Here is a 14,256-nt window from a genome sequence, read left to right on the forward strand (position 1 = left end):
CACTCCCACTAACAATGGGAGTCTCCAGACTGTGTTGTCACTTGAGTTTTTTATCTTAGCCATTCTGATCATTGTAAGATGAAATCTCAAGAGTTGTTTTTCTTTTAATTTTTAATTTTTTATATTTATTGCAATTTATTCACTTTGTATCCTAGCTGTAGCCCCCTCCCTCTTTTCCTCCCAATCCCACCCTCCCTCTTCTCCTACCATGCCCCTTCCCCAGTCCACTGATAGAGGAGGTCCTCTTCCCCTTCCATCTGACCTTGGCCTATCAGACCTAAAGAAGCTAAGCACTAAGGAGGACCCGAGGGAGGATGCTTAAATTCCATTCAGAATGGCAAACAGGTTAGATACTGGAAGCAATGGAAGAGAGGAAACAGTATGGAAGCCTACTATAGAGGGTCCTCTGAAAGGATCCACCCAACGTGGGGATCAAAGTAGCTGCTGAGACTTACAGTAAAACTTTGGGCAGAGCACAGGGAGTCTTATGGAAGAAGAGGGAGGTGGTGATAGATGGACATGGAGGGGACAGGAGCCTCACAAGGAGACCAATAAAGATTAAAAACCTGAGCCCATGGGAATCCTGCAGAGAATGATGCACCAACCAAGGACTATGCATGGAGAGGACCTACAACCCCTGCTCAGATGTGGCCAATTGGCAGCTCAGTCTCTATGTGGGTTCCCGAGGAAGAGGAGCAGGGCCTGCCTCTGTCATGAACTCCATTGCCTGCTCTTTGATAATTTGCCACTGGCAATGCAGTCTTGCCAGGCCACAGAGGAAGAGGATCCAGGAAGTCCTGATGAGACCTGATAAACTATGGGCATCTGGCAAAGGCAGAGAACTCCCCCTTTCAGTGGACTAAGGGGAAGGGAATAGGGGGAAAGAAGGAAGGAGGGTGGGACTGGGAGGAGTTGAGGGAGGGGGGCTTCAATCGGGATATATAATGAATAAATTGTGAAAAAAAAGTAAAAATAAAAATTTGAAAAACCTTCCAGGCTTAAAAAAGTAAAGAGATAAATCACAATAGACAGCAATAATATAAAATATCTTGGTGCAAGTAAAAGACCTATATGTCAAGAACTTCAAGACTTTGAAGAAAGAAATTATAAAAGATATCAGAAGATTCAAATGTCTCCTGTGCCCATGGATCAGTAGGATTAACATAGTAAAAATGGCCATCTTACCAAAAGCAATCTACAGATTCAATAAAATACCCATCAAAATTCCAAAACAATTCTTTGTAGACCTAAAAAAACAAACAAACAAAAAAACCCAGGATAGCTAAAACAATCCTGTACAACAAAAGATTTTCTGTATGTATCACCATCCCTGATTTCAGGCTGTACTACACAGCAATAATAATAAGCACTTCATGGTACTGGCATAAAGACAGACTGGTAGATCAATGGAATTAAATTGAAGACCCAGAAATAGGCCTACATACCTATGGACACATGATTTTTGTCAAAAAACTAAAACCATACAATTGAAAGAAGAAAACATTTTCAACAAATCTTGGTGGGCTAACTGGATGTCTGCATGTAGAAGAATGCAAATAGATCCATACTTACCAACCTGCATGAAACTCAAGTTCAAGTGAATAAAACCCATAGCATAAAACCAAACATTACCGAATCTAATAGAAGAGAAAGTAGGGAGGAGCCTAAAGCGGCCACCTCCTGGAGCAAGGAGGGAAACACTAATGCACCCACAAAACCTTCAACCCAAAATTTGTCTTACCTACAAGGAGTGCAGAGATAAAGAGGGATGGAACACAGATCAAGAACTGGCCAACCAATGACTGATCCAACCTGAGACCCACCCCTTGGGAGAGAGCCAACCCCTGACACTATTAATGATACTCTGCTATGCTTGCAGACAGGAGCCTAGCTTAACAGTCAACTGAGAGGCTTCATTCAGAAGCTGATGAAAACACATGCAGAGACCCACAGCCAAACCACAGGCCAAACTTGGGGGGTGTCTTGTGGAAGAGTGGGAATAAGGATTGAGGAAGCTGCAGGTATTAAGGACACCACAAGAAGATCTAAAGAATAAACTAACCTGGGCCCATGGGACTCACAGAGACTGAAGCACCAACCAAAGAGCATGCATGCTCTGGACCTAGGCCCCTACACACATGTAGCAAATATGCAGCTTGTTCTTCATGTGAGTCCCCTAACATTTAGAGTGGGTCTGTCTCTGACTCTGTTGCTTGCTTTTGGATCCCTTTCACATAGCTAGGCTGCCTTGTCTGGCCTAGTGAGAGAGGATGTGCCTAGTCATGAGGCAACTTGATGTACCAGAGTAGGTAGTATCCATGGGTGACCTCTCTTTCTCTGAGGATAAAAGGATGGGAGAATGGGGGAGGGGTGTGAGGATAGAATTAGGAGGAGAGAAGGGAGGGGGCTACAGTCAGGCTGTAAATTGAATAAAAAAAAAGAAAGAGAAAAACTAAAAAAAGGAAAGAAGGGAAAAGAAAGAAAGGAAGGAAGAGAAAAATGTATGATGTGGTTCTATGATAAAGGCAAGTAGTAAATCAACACATCTATGAATTAACCAATTTGTTCATCAATAAATCCCAGAATTAGTAACAATTGGGTAGGAGTAAATGAAGCATTAGCAATTAATGGGAAATGAATTATTAATAATGTATAGGGTGTTGAGCAAGAATTTGTGGAGGATCTAAAATTTGAATAGACGTGTAATGCTAAAATGCTAAAACATAGAACTGATTTATAGAAAGATTTCTGAGCAAAAAACAAAAGAGAATTTTTAAGGAAGAAATTAAGAAGTGTCACTTTATGAAAGTAAAATTTTTGTAGATCAAACACTGTTAAGAACCAGAGTCTAGAACTGAAACAGTTCCCTCCATTTCTTTCCAATATTGATTAAAATCATACAGATTTATAGTGAAACAGTATATCCACAGGGACAGACAGAAAATTAAATATGATAGGAATAAAATTCGTACACTATCAGGCAAAAAGATTACGGATAATGGACAAAATAGAAGTTTGACAGCAGATGAGGAACCTGAGACACACTTTGATTAATTCTCTACCCTTCCAAAGCTATTAGCATATCAAAAAACTCTGCAAATGAGAGCTAGCCAGAATGATGAGTGCAAGTAGCAATTAGCTGCACACGGTAGTAGTATGTGTTTGTAAACTAGGAAGTTATGTATTAGAATTACTGAGGCAGGAAGATTTCAAGGTGAAGTCCAGCCTGAGCTACACAAGCGCCCAAAATCTCCTGGTTAAAGCCACTTTAATTATAAGCACAATCATCCTAAAAGCAGTCACATTAAGGAAGTGAACATATTAAGTATTAAAAAAATAAAACAAAACAGAAACCTGTCTGTTCTTGCTTACATCAGGTGGAGGAGTTTTGGTAGAGTACATCCCACTAGTTCTTGCCCCAACTGTGGAGCAGGGCACAAGCAAAAGGGAAATTTAGAAGTGTTTATGTCATGGGCTCGGTACAATCAACATTAACAACAAAATCTACTCTGCCTGTTACCCTCAGTGGAGCCTGTTGTGTGCAGAAAGTTTCCCGCTATTGCTGTATTGTTTCCTAACAACTTAATGGACAGCAAATGGAGAACTAAGTATCTGGAGAAAATGCAAATATTAAACATGAGGAGAAAGTAGAGCCTCTCAAAGATGACAGAGTGGATACAAGAACAGTCAGACTCAAAGAGTCTAAACACAAACATTGGAAAAACTTCAGAGGCAAAAAGAAATATTGTCTATAAGAAATGGTAGGGAAAGAAAGAGAACTCTTAAAAAACAAAACAAACAAAACAAAACAACAACAAAACAGCTAGTGAGATGGCTCTGCCATAAAGAGTGTTGTTTTCAGCCCTTGCAAAGAAGCTAACTTTGGTTCCCAGAACCCACATAAAGCTGCTAGTCCTAGCCTGTAACTCCAGCTCCAGAGGACTTGACCTCTGCCCTCTTCTGTGGGCCACATGAATCTTCAGTCACATACACATACCCATACACACATACACATAATTTAAAAAAATAAAATAGATATTAAACAAAGAATAAAATATGATAGTAAAAATATAACACAAGAGAAGAAAGACAAAGAGAATTTATGTCCAAATGTGAGAAGAAAAATTTTAAAGTCAGCATCTTTTGTTATCTATGAAATAGGTATTAAGAAAAAGAAAGACCAAACAGAAAAAGGAGGTCAGAAAAAAAGAAGCAAAAAAATGTATGTCAATAAAAATTTCCCTGAAGGCTAAATCAAGTGAGGACTCAGGACTGGGAAAAATATAGAAACACTAAGGTATAACGAATTCCAAGGACACTGTGGACTAAAAGGAAGCCCCAAAGATTTCCTTTTGGAAAGGTTAGATACAGAGAAGAAAGGCATTCAAAGAAAGAAAGATTGTCAGCAGTAACAGCTGTAGCTAACAAAAAATCGCGCCATGCCTTCGAAATTCTGAAAAATAATCTTGTGAGCACTTATGATATGAGCTTTGGAGAAGAATTTGAGGAGTTTCCTTTATTTCCTTAATCAGTTCAAGGTGTCAGCATCTTCTTTAGAAAATACTCTTTCTTGCTTCTTAAGAATTTTATGTGTGTGTGCAGTAAAATGTGATCATTTCCTCCTCCTCTTGTCTCCTCCACCTGCTGTGTTTACCACTACATACCCCCCCACACACCATTTTGGAGGGTGTGGCCAGTGTGCATTCCCCATGTGCTCTCCACATCCATATGCTTGTGGGTACCACTAACTGGACTTAGTAGGCAATAAAAAAAAAAATCAAATAGCAGCAGATTAAAGGGTCTAGGAGCCTCACATGGAGGAACTTTGTAAACTGTCTGGTGAATTAGACCTATTAAAGAGAGGTAAATAAGCAAAAAAGCAACAAACAACTAACTCCTGAAGAAAAAAAAACAATGTTCAGGAAAGATTAAAAACTATCATAGATTCTACTCACATATGGCCTGCTATGCTCACCATGGCACACCTGTGGCAATCAATATAAATCCTAAATATTGACCTGTGCAACATTCATGGTGGGTTGGTATGGACAGGAAATGTGGGCAAATAACATGTCGATGATAAAAACAAAATATTTATCTTCTTTGGAGACAGTCCAGAGGTAACAATTGATATTAAAAAACAAGAAGTATTGGCATTAGCGTATAACACTGTTTGCAAATGGAAAACAAATTCTAGAACAATTGCTCTTTATAAGGGAGACATTTGTCCTGAGAGACAGGGCTTACTAAAGAGTCTTAGAAGGAGGCAGAGAGTAGAGAGCTAACATGACACAAAACATATGAAGACTCATTTAACTTTATTAAGTGATTAAAGTATAATATATTAAAATATGAAAGACAGCTAAAACTAAACAGAAATTCTAGAAATTAGAGACAATAGAAATACAAAACCACTTTAAAGAAGAATTCCTCAAGGCTAATATTGTTTATATATAAAGCATGCTTAAATGTAAAAACCACTAAAACTGTGTTTAAAATTGAAGCAACCTGAAGAGAGAGAATAGTGGTGGGTGAGATGACAACAAAAATTTATTTTTAAAAGTAATACAAATAATAATGAAAAGGAGATAAAAAACCAAAGTGGAAATTATTTATAAGGCAATAACTACTCTGTAATGATTCTATGTGATCTTTTATGAAAACTATGAAATAATCTTTCCCACAATGCATTTACTGATATTTATAAAAATTTTCTTATGTTATTTAATTCATAACCCATTTCTAGGACTCTTTCCAAAGGAAACAAAACCAGAACTGTAAATAAAGCTTTGTGCATTGGGACCTAGTGTTTCTGGGTCTGGACCCTCTGCATTCTTACCTGGTGATTGTTTCTCAGACTGTAGAATAATGATTTCTGCGCTATTCCAGATGTAGATTGTTGATATGAAATGAAATAGAAAGAAGTAAATGGTCAAACAATTGAAAGCATATTATTATTAAAGAATCAATAAAGTGAAAATGTTCATAAGGGAAAAAACAGGACTGTATGAAATTGTTTTTACAAAGGAAACTTGTGAAAACAATTGTAAAAGCTCAGAGCCTTCATTTTGTGTTATGGAAGTGTATGTATGACATTTATTTTATCATGGCACTTCAAATAATGCCACTGAAAAATGATGTTTGTGTAAGTGTGGGCAGCAAAATTTCTGAATTTTTTTATCTTCCCCCACTGAAGATGTGCCTCATTTGCTCCAATGAGCATCCTCTCCGCAGATGTTTGCTGCCTAACATTGCCCCTAACTGTCCCTTTTGAACACCTACGTGTAATGAGACTATAATGGAGTCTAGAAATTTCATTGTGTCATCAGAAGAAACCCATATAAAAAATATTGCCATTTTCTACATCGGAAACAGGTAATGTGAAGCATGGAAGTAAAGTCTGAGTTACAGTGCCATGGAACTGAAACTTAAAAGGACACAAAAATGTCAGAAACAAACCTTTAAAATTCACATAATCACTATAAAATTTATAAAACTTTATAAAATTTATAAAACTCTGATCCAGGGGAAAATGGCAAAGAAAATTTGTAGAAATTATTGTATATGTGCAGTATTGACAAATGCTAAAAAAATAAAATAAAATCTTTGTTTGTATTTGCAAAAGGGCACTCAAATACATATAAACAATGTTCCAAAAGATAATGTAAAATAAGTCACAAGGTGTTTATTTTTCTTCTATGATCCTCTGACTGGAAGGCAGAAGGACTTCTGGGAACAATAGAGTTCGGGGTCAGTCCTTTTCATGTCTATTAGAACTTGGTATTGATGGCATTAGCTTTAGAAATAAGGAACTATTGCAAAAAAGAGCCCGGGGAGCAGTTCATTCATTACATGGAGAAGAAATTCCATGTAACTCTCACTGTGAAAAGTACACACAGAAAGCTAGTGACAGAGGAAAATTAAATGCTTAAGTCTGAAAGCATACATGAACATGGGCAAACATTCTTGAATTTGGCAGAATCAGAATTGTACCTTCTATTCAGCTAATGGGATCAAAGAGAAGAACAGGAGCTAGGTATCAGAATGGATTTTACAATCTCAAAACTGGGAGACTATCCAATAAAAAGCTAAAAGAAATAAGGTTGGTTGGTTTGGTTTTTCCATGTGTGTGTATGTTCGGGATGTTGTTTGCTTACATTTGAGTTGAATCTCTTCATGGGCCCACACTGGCCTTGACCTCATGAACCTCTGGCTTCAGCCATGCATGTACCACTGTTCCTAGTACATTGTTTTTCTTTCTTCCTGTAATTGTGAGGATGGAAGACAGAGATTTGTGCATCATAAACAAGCCCCAAGGTTATGCCCCTAGCCTGAAACCAAATAAAATAAATGGTGAAATGCAAGGTTTTCCATCAAAACATCAAGAAAGGGAAAACTACTCACAAAATACATAAGCAAGAATAGTAAAACATCATTCACCTCACTGAAAATTAGACAGATGCATTTTAACTTTCAAGATCCCCTTTACAACCACTGGAACAGCAGCAGGTAGGTGTTTCCCGACCAAGGGAAAACACCTACCAAAAACAAATGTTTTCTACTTCTTCTGATGGGAACTCTGTTGACAAGTTTGATAGCATTTAATAAAATTGTGCACCTGCCTTCTGCCATAGCAATTCTACTTCTCCATAAGTATCTTGGGGAACTCACTCATAGGAGAACAGAAGATGAGATCACAAATAGCTGGAGGCAATCCAGATTTCCATCCCTGGAAAATGTCGTCTTTGCAAGAAAAATGTGGTCTTTGCAAGAATGACACTTAACTGTAGTCAGGAGCTGAAAGCGACCAGTGGGATTCATAGAAACCAAATAATACACAATGCTCCAGTGCCGTATTTGAAAAATGCAAAGAAAGTCTCACTAAGCCTCCAGGACTATTTCCAGAATATGAATAGACTTAATGAATACTCGGAGAGTATTGTGTTAATAAGACAGTATGAGGAGTGGTTGTGACTGTGGCTCTTGAGAGTGGCGCTAGAGATAGGAGAAAGACAATTAATATAATGCATGTTAAGATAACGGAGTTATTTTCTGACTCATCTCCTTTACTAAGTCGGTTGTTGGTTCACCATATTACATATTACCACATAGTCTTTCTTAATATATTGAGGGTTGTTAAATCAATTAACTACATGTTGTGTGTGTGTGTGTGTGTGTGTGTGTGTGTGTGTGTGTGTGTGTGTACAAGGGCATTTGATACTCCAGGGATAGAATTACAAGTAGTTGTGAGTTCTCCAACACAAAATTTAGGAACTGAATTCTAATCTTGTAGAAGAGCAGCAAGAGCCTTAGCTGCTGAGCCATCTATCTAGCCTCCAGAAAGTTACATTTTAAATTAGGAAAATATGAGTCTATCGTCAAGTAAGAAATAAGAATAAAATAATAAAACCTTTTACAATGTGATATTAATAATTATAGTATGTTAAGTACATGCCACAGTGGTTTAAAACTCAGCCTTAAGTGCTCATGTTAGAAAAAAAAGTTTTCAAATTTAGTAAGGTATACATGTAGCCCATGGAACTAAAGCTGAATGCAAAAAAAAAAAAAAAAAAAAATGTCAGAAATACAGATGGAAGACAACATTGTTAAACTGCAAAAAAAAAAAAAAAGACATGACATTTAGAAAAGAAAAGATAAAAAAACTTTTGGAATTAAACAAAACAAAACAGAACAAAACAAAAACCTCACACCTTATAATGAGGTAGCTCAAGAAAAAAAAAAGAACAAATAACAAATAGATAATTTAGGTAAAGTATAAAATTTACAAATCAGTGCCTCACATAATGGAGAAGATTCTTCTTGTGATAGGCTGAAACTAATGTAGAGACCCACAGCAGAACAATGTGCGGAGCATGACTTTGCAACATTCTGTCCTGAATGGGGATGTTTTCATCACACCCCTCCCCTCAAGGCTCCAGAATAGAGTTGAAAGAGGAGGTGGAAAGAATTTTAGAATCAGAGGTGATGGGTGACTCTGAAGAAACAGGGTCCTCCAGACACAACAGGGCTGATACACGTAGGCACTCACAGAGACTGTGGCAGCGTACATAAGATTCTGAAGTTTCAAGACAGAATGGGTCCAGCACTGAGAAGGAGAAGAGGACACGATACCTGCTGGCAATGGGAAAATCAGCGTTTTCCTGTGTCGCAGATGGCAGTATCAACCATTCTCCCGTGCCCAGGAGCAGATTGCCAACACTAAATAATTCTCTGTCTCTGTCTCTCTGTCTCTTTCTCTCTCTGTGTATATGCGTGTGTTTTCACACATTTAGTCTTATTGCTTTTTGTTATTTGTTTGGATTTTTATTTTGTTTTTGTGTGTTTGTTTGATAGAGAAAGAGAGAACTTTAGAGAATCTGGGAGGAGTTGGGGCGGGGGAAACCATGATCAAAATATATTACATAATTGTTTTTAATTAAAAAAGTGAACAGGTAGCATACATCTCAGAAACCAATTTCACAATCCGACTTTAAAAATGAGATGGTATGAGCCCAACTTATAAGACTGGCCACTGGCTTAGATGCAGAGCTTTGAGCGACCGGACAGTTAGCTACACAATCATTATGCGTGGGCTTGAATCCAAAATCTACCATTTCTAGCTGCTTGGGCAAATTATTTAACCTTTCTAAATATCATATTGCTCCTTTCAAAAATGAAATTAATAATGACTTATCCTGCCAGATAGTTTAACTATTAATTTAGACAGTTCATGAAAAGATCTTACTACAGTTAGGCAATTAATGTCAAACAGTATGAATAACAATCATTTCCATCAATCTTTCATCAGTCTTTGGCAGTTTCTTGCATGTTTGCAAGCTTTTGCTTTTTATATTTTAGTTGTATCCTTTGGTAAAAATATCGGTGCTTTTTGTACTTTTCTCCTGTACAGCACATCTCTAAGATGTTAAAGAGAGTGGTTGGAGGACTGGCGGCTCCTGGAACTCATCTCCTCCATAAAGAAGGTGAACAGCTGGGCACAGCACCACCCTGAATGAATGACTTTTGGAGAGTGTTAGACCTCAGCAAGGAAGGGTGTGAAACCTTGTGAGACTTGACAACCTGGGATTGAAGCATAGAGAGAAGGAGCCCCTTGCCTGCTTTATCTCTGGTCTCTCAGCTGATGAGGACTTCCTTTGTCAGGAAAAAGAGTGAGTGAGCAGCTTAAAAAACTCCATCACTGTGGACAGTGATGATCTTGGCTACTGGGAAATTTTCCATTTGCCATAGGCTTGTAGCCCAGCTAAGGAATCAACTTGGCATTGATATAGTAACTTTGCTTTGGAGAAAGAACTTACCCGTAATGCCATTCTCTGAAATCTAAGGGATGAGGCAACATATTGAGAATAATCTTTTGTCCAGATTGTGTATGTTGTCATACACAACATACCAGGATGTAATAAAAAAAAACTAATATAGACATTTATAGTAATAATTGTCCATATCAAAAACATGGAGAGATTTGAAATAAACAACCTCATTATATATCTCAAAAACACAGAAAAGAAAGGGCAAAACAAAGCAAAAAATCAGCATATGGAAATAAAAAAGACTGGGGTAGAAAATAAAGGAGAGATCGTAAGAATAATACAAAATATCAATGAACACAAAAGGCTTAAAAATAAACCCAACAATTTTACCTTCCATCCTTCTGACTAGTATTTAAAATATATTAATATTAACTGCCTATATATCACATCTCTCTCATTGTCTTCTGTTCTTGTCATAAGAAAATGAAATGCTATCCATGGGGTCTTTCCTTCATAAGTGAGCTTTGCAACTCAGTGTCTCCTTTTTATTCCTCCCCTCTTTCTTTCTCTCTACCCTTTCTCTTAGCTACCCCTATTTCTCATTCCCTGCTCTTCTCTATTGAAATAAAGAAAAAAATTCTTTGCTTTTTTGAAAATTGGTATTTCAACCTAACTGATTTCAAACTTCTCTTATTTACCACTTAAGGAAACCTGATCAATGTGTGTTGATTCTTCCTGTTCAAAGTACATTTTCCTCAAATTATTAGACCTGAATGACCATCTTCATTTTGTTTTGTTTTAAGATATCCCACTTCAGACAAATACAAAGAAAATTCATGAAATAAACTATTTTTATCAGGTTAATACTTTAGATCAACAAAGCCAAATGCGAATTGATATCTGATGCTTTATTAATAAACAATGACATGAACTCAGTGGCTGGCTCTTTGACACCCCCCCCCCCCAGAGGGGGCACAGCCTTACTAGGCTACAGAGGAAGACAATGCAGCCAGTCCTGATTAGACATGATAGGCTAGGGTCAGATGGAAGGGGAGGAGGCCCTCCCCTATCAGGGAACTTGGGGAGGGGAATGGGAGGAGAAGAGAGTGGGAGGGTGGAATTGGGACGGAATGAAGGAGGGAGTTAAGCTGGGATACAAAGTGAATAAACTATAATTAATATAAAAAATAAAAACACAAAAAATTAACAAAGCAAAACGTTTAGAGAATGATACTCCAGACTTGAAAGGAAGAAAGAGATTATCAATTGAAAATCCATTTTGATTCATCAGATTGAATCAAGTAAGATGAAGGAAGACTTTGTGGGTAATTCTTGCTCCTGTGAAGCTCATTATTTTAGGTTAAATTAAAAAAAGAAAAATGCAGTAAAAGCCTATTTCCCTTTTTGACTTGAGGAAAAGTGGATGGGAGCATCTGAAAGCACAGGACACATTTCTAAAAGGGCATGCATGGCTTTCATCCCTCAGTGTATCAGGACACTGTGGTGGAGAATTTTTTTTTTTTAAATGTGACTGAGTGGGTGACACAGACATTGCCTTCCTAAACTAACCAATAACTTTTTTTTTTAGACTTTATTTGGTAATTCTTTGAAATAATTGCCCTTTTGTTGTTGTTGTTTTGTTTTGTTTTGTTTTTGTTTTTCCCACAAAAAAGCATTCTCTTTGACATCTTCAATTGGGAGCCTATGAAGTCCACAGCATGTTTATCAAGGGGAACATTTGCAAGTTTGGAAAATTTGGACTATGAAGAGCAGACTTTTTCATTCCCACATAAATAAAATGTGGCTGACCATGCAATTACTATTCTGAGTGTGATACAAGTCATAGGATTAGCCTCTGAGTTGAGCTATTTCAAGCCCCTCCAGGAAGATGCATTCCCATCCATCTCTAAAGTTTGAACTGTTCTTGTTTGACAATTCTACGACCCAGTATGCAATACAATTTCAACTCATAGTAACGCTAGCATCCCTGAAGGATGAATTTGTACTGGCATGAAGTGTAAAGTGTATTTTAGTTCCATTTTGCCCAAGACTGGATGTTTCTCAGAATCATTAATTTTAACTTCTTCCATATTTTTCTGTTTCTTCTGATTTTGCATAAAATTATTTGATGTTTCCTGAACCTATTTTCAACAAAGCAGGAGTGAATTTAATGTCACTAGTGGGCTTGATAGTCAAGAAGAAAAAAAAAACAAACAAACCCTTAATTAGAAGAGAATAAATCCAAGAGTGGCAGCCATGAAATAGCTAGGAAAAAAAAAAAAAAAACTTCTGGGTTTTGTCCAAAGCTTTTATGCTTACACATTTGTGCTAAGCTCAAATATGATGATGGGTTTAAGAATTACCTCTCAAAAGGCTGACACCTGACACTCATCTCGCTCTCTTCATTCTGGCTGCGGATGAGTGAATTCTGGGCATTCTTTGTGTTCTATGGAAACATCAGAGCAGAGCCAGAGTGTCTGGGCCACACAGCTGAACATTCTAGACATACCTCCCACCACTGACAGGCAACACAGGTAATGACACAAAGGGCTTTTCAATATTGCATGCCTGTCACTTTAAGCTCTTTAGTATTACGACATTCCTAAATGGAATCTAATTCATAATTATAAATGGTGCAAAAGAGGAAAATGGATTCCACAAGCATACTGTCAAAGACAAAGGAAAACTCAGTCTCTTTCAAGTCTTTCAATGAATGCCTTATTACAGCCTATGTTTAAACTTGTACCAAAGGTATCAAAGTTCAAGAATTCTAATGAACCTCTTTCCAATGAGGCCCTCAAAAATTCCTACCCACCACTTAGATCGACATAAAATCTATTAAGATTACACACTGGAGATGATGATCAAATAATAATTGAAAGCACTACTTATTACATTCTGTAAAATTATAGTGAATCTCTATAGTTTTCCCAAGTAATAATTGTCTCTTTCTGTAATCTTATTAATTAATTATATGTGCCCTTGTAAGTCTAGTACGTGAGCATACCAGAAAAAAAGGGCATACTGAAAATAAATCATTTCGTATCTAACGTTTATTATATTTTTTGTCTTTTCAATGTGCCCGAGGACCATTCGGTATATATTGATTAATCTAGTCCTCACTAGTGCCTTTATATTTTAAGCACACTCACTCACTAAATAATTTGTTTCTTTTTTAATTTTAATTCAGTAAATGCCTATTGGAGATATACCGTATCAAAGTATACAACAAGTGCTAATTGTTAATCCTGAATAGACGGTCTAATGAGAAAGGCAAGGCATGCTCACAGCAAATGAGGGGCAAAGAACATTCACTTTTAATGGAAACAAGAGTTGAGAATCCACACACAGAAGACTAGGATGCATATTGACATTTCATGCATGTGTATCATTGCAGTGGGCTCATACTGACTCCGTTACTCCAATTTCCTGTCCCCTCTCTCCCTTACACTGCTCATATTGACTCCATTATCCCCCCATCCCTTGTCCCCTATCTCTCTCACAGTGCTCATATTGATTTTGTTACACCCTCCGCCCCGTTCCTGGTGTCTTCTCCCCCACATATAATGACATTTCATACATGTGTCTCCTTGCACTGGGCTCATACTGACTCTTACCCCCTATTCCGGTTCCTCTCTCCCTCTCACTGTTCATGCTGACTCCGCCAGCTCCCACCCCCTCATTCCTTGTCCCTCTGCCCCATATGCTGCTTTCTTCCCTACAGATATTTGCTTCTGCTTTTACGATTTCGAATCGCTATGTGGGACCCAAAATTCTCTTCAATGTTTGTTTTTACTTCCCCCAAGCCCTTCTTTAGTCAGCCTCCTTAAAGCAGCTTCCTTTAAGAGGCCGAAAGACTGTGAGAGCCTGTGAAGATGGAAGATAGCAAGGAAGCAGTGCTTTTCAGACCGACGACTGATGAACTCACAGAGCTGTGACATCGTGTGCAAGGCCTGCCCAGACCCAAGCCAAACTAGGTCCCAGCCCG

This window comes from Psammomys obesus, unplaced genomic scaffold (genome assembly GCF_907164565.1).
Source record: "Psammomys obesus unplaced genomic scaffold, mPsaObe1.curated_primary_1811, whole genome shotgun sequence".
NCBI lineage: Eukaryota > Metazoa > Chordata > Mammalia > Rodentia > Muridae > Psammomys > Psammomys obesus.